This window comes from Galeopterus variegatus, unplaced genomic scaffold (genome assembly GCF_000696425.1).
Source record: "Galeopterus variegatus unplaced genomic scaffold, G_variegatus-3.0.2 Scaffold12724, whole genome shotgun sequence".
Taxonomy (NCBI): Eukaryota; Metazoa; Chordata; class Mammalia; order Dermoptera; family Cynocephalidae; genus Galeopterus; species Galeopterus variegatus.
Genome location: NW_007738835.1, coordinates 3,206 through 6,931, shown reverse-complemented (window position 1 = coordinate 6,931; position 3,726 = coordinate 3,206). Strand labels below are relative to the sequence as shown.

The window sequence follows — 3,726 nt, the reverse complement described above, 5'->3', positions numbered from 1 at the left end:
GCAAAATTATGGCTATGAAATTATATGTAGTTCATACCTAATTAAAACTTTGTAGCCAAATTGAATAATATCTTTATATAACAGTATGATAAAGTTTATTGACTAATCAAGAGATAATTAAGGAAAAAAAGTTGATTTTGTTCACAGTTAACGAGTTTTCTATTCACAACATAGATGATGCAGTTTTTTAAACTTTTAGATTAAGAACTTACATATATACTTCCTCATAAAATGGTAAAATACTTTAAATAAATGACTTATTTCAATTACATAAGTCAATCATTTACTATTTTATACAATAACAATCATAATATAGTAAATCAAATTTAATAATTTAAATCACCACAAAACTCCCTGAAAAGATGGCCCTGAATTCCTTTGGTGTGTAACAGAGGAAGTCAGACAACCATTTCATGATGGATGCTCATTAAAAATTCCCAATTTCCTTAAATGCTAGCATGGGGATTTGGGGAGTAATTTGTAATTCTTCCCTTGATTTTACTAAAGAAAAATCAAAATAATTGCTTGATTTCACCAATAAATTAATGTTCCACTGAAAAGGAAATAGAATGAGAAGCACTGAGGACAACCACCCTGAGGTGCTGTAGCTGCGCCTGCTTTCGAATCCAGTTTTTTTTCCTGGGTCTGGTCACTGAGGGTTCATAGACTGGAATGACCTTAGTCCTAGCAAACTAATTTGTGAAAAAATTAGCTAAAAACTTAAAGTAATCTGTAAACTTTTCTAATGCATCAGAACTGAAAATTTCCCATTGAAAGAGACAACCACATCAATATCAGAGAAGAAAATGCTCTCTGGTAAAACAACCCTAAAGACTGATCTGTAAGTGACTGCCAGCCATGGGTAGATATGATATACTTTTGCTGGGATGTGTTTTTAGCAATAATTACCTAGCCCTCTTATTTTCGAGAGGTTTTTCACACCCAGAGTGTTATGGACCTGAAATCCTGGTATTTATGAGAATGACACAATCATTTACATCACTAAGCCTCACTAGTGTGATCTGCCCTGACTTGCACCTGCAGAGGTGAAAATACGGCTGCCCTGGGGCCGAGCTTGGGCTTTGGTTCCCAGGATGAGCTCTGTTCGGTGGTGGAATGTGGCAGCTGAGTTCCCACAGACAGGTCAGTAGGTCACATTTTAATTTACCATCCATGATTTACCATCCTGCAGCTACAGGAATGAGAAACTGAGGAAGAAGAAATGAGCCTTCTCCATAAAGCAGGGGAGGCCCTCGGTTGTCTGCGTGCTGAGCACTGTGTACACAGATGGGAAAATCAGTTTAAGTCTGGTCTTAATGTATGTCGTCCTGTGTATTATTGTCAGTTCTCCCCGTAAGGGAGTGAGACTGGCTTATGCTTTGACAACTGTACAAGGGACAGAACACTGAGCTCCCGGGACAGAAGAAAAAGGGGGTCTGACCAGGAACACCTACCCACAATTTCCATCCCATGGATGGGTCCCTATATCAGTCACTTCAGACAGGACATTGAGAAAAAATGCAGGCATTACCTTCTGTGTCTTGCATATTTGCCACTAACATGACCACTGCCGTCGCAGCCGGGCGTGGGACAGCTGGAACAGGAAAAAATTGATTACACGGGTGCCGTGTGCTGCAGACAGGTGAGACAGGTGAGTCGATGGGCATGGGAGAGAAACTGGGCAGCCCAGACAGAGAGGCAGGATTCACAGAACTGAGAAGAAGGAAGAGTGGGGGATGCTTTTATTAGCAAGTCTCAGGGGAATTAATTTCATCAGTGCAGCGGGGCGTGAACAAGCTGCCGATGAACTTGAAAGTACAGCATACCCATTAAAAGGCATGAATGTTCTAAATTGCTAATGGGGATATATTTCACCCTCAGAGCACTAACCTGAACAGCTCTTGTATGGCTGGTTCCACGGGAACTGCAGAAAGATGGAAAATATATAAAAATTTATCATCTATCGCAAGTACCCCTCTTCCACAGAAAACTCCCCAAAAGGTTGTGTAAAGGCGGGGGCCAGAGTGAAATCCCAAAGCGATTCTGCAGGGTGAAGGTGACCCTGAACCGGCCCCAGGGACGCAGGGAAGTGCAAACGTACCTCGAACTCCTTTGGAGCGTGTGCGATGGCGCTTCTCTTCTGTGTCCACCTCCATCTGGGGATAGATTAGCAGGTGGTCAATGTCCTTATCCTGCCTGTGCAGACTACCCGTGCACGGAGCTGCCCGCTGGCCCTGGCATTCTACTGACAGGGCTTTAATCCTGTTTCTCTCTGTGAAAGGAAGTCCTCTCCAAGGGCAGAGGTGGGTAAGACAAAGGTCAGGCAGTCTAAATGCACTATCCTAAAAATAATAAACAGACCTTGATCTTGTAGAAAATTTAATCAGGAGGCCTCTGTGCTCTAAAACAGGGTAGATTTTGATGAATCTTGAAGTGCCATTTATTTACTCTCTTTTCAACGATTTGATGGGACACACTTGGTGATTCTGAGTTGTGCTGTGTGCTAAGAATATAATAGCCATTGAGTTACAAGATGTTAAAAAATACATGTAATGTCTAGATTCTCCTTGCAACTGAAAGGTTTGATGTGATTAAGTAGTTAAGAGGAGGGGCGTAGATACAGCAGAAGGACATTTTCACCCTCTGGGACTCACGCTCAATGTCCTCTAATTCCTGGAATGCAGTGTGGTCCACATTCATGTGAATTGGGAGGTTGCTTTTTGTGTCCATAGACCCATGACTCATGGCACCTGACACGTCTTATTCTTGAGAAATTGCAGAGCGCTTTTGTGTATTACCTGGTAGGGTCCTTGCAGCAATCTTGTAAGGAAGATGTTTTTATTATATCTATTTCATACATGAGAAAATTAAAATTCAGGCCATGTGACTTGCCCAAGAATGTTTTGTTGTAGGGACCCAAAATCACAACTGTCTGTAAGTATCCCCTTTAAGCCACAGGAACTCACTGCCACTTGGTGAACATACACCCATGTATTTGCCCACCAAATATTTCCACAATGTGTGAATGCACTATATGCAGCAAACTGCAGAGCATGAGATTTCCACCTGGTATGACAGAGGAGCTGGTAAGACTGAGTGGTGGAAGCAGCAGCTCCTCTTGACCAGATCACAGAATATAACTTTTCAACCCCCACCCGGCATTTCTTTGCCCTGCCCAACACAGCCAGAGCTGCATTTCTGGGCAGAAGATGAGAACATATCATGTCATCTGTGCACAGTTCTCCACATCAGACACCATAGCCACTTCCTCCGTGGTTCATGAAAAGGAAGGTCAGGATGCAGTGAAGAAGATTTTAGTTCTTCTGATGCATATGGCTTTGTTAGGTGCACACTCTGGAAGACGACAGGGTAGATCTGCTATTAAACTGTCAGCAAGGCATGATTCTCAACAGGTATAATACCAAAGCCTCAAAACTCACAGTGACGGCTCCTGATTTAATGTTTATATCAATTACCTAGCAAACATTTATTTATTAAAACTGCATGCTGTGTATGGTATCAGGAAATATAAAAATACATATAATAAAAAAGCTCACTTAATAAGCTTAATATCATTTAATGGGAAAATCTATGTGAAGATGTGCTCAATTTAACATAAGAAGAATTTCAGGAAAGGAAGCAGATATCAAGGAAAGATTCCCAGAGGAAGTTGTGATACTTATGAATTATTGGTTTAGGCATGGAAGGAAGGAAAAGAGATTAGCT

General features: G+C 41.5%; 1 long non-coding RNA gene across 1 annotated transcript; it reads right to left on the bottom strand.

Moving 5' to 3' along the window:
* Positions 1–1,531: 1,531 nt before the first annotated feature.
* LOC103581284 lies at positions 1,532–2,158 on the bottom strand. The gene is made up of 3 exons (XR_549642.1): positions 2,102–2,158; positions 1,891–1,924; positions 1,532–1,594 (listed from the first exon to the last, which is right to left on the bottom strand). It is a non-coding gene; the product is annotated as an uncharacterized LOC103581284 (long non-coding RNA).
* Between the last annotated feature and the right edge of the window lie 1,568 nt (positions 2,159–3,726).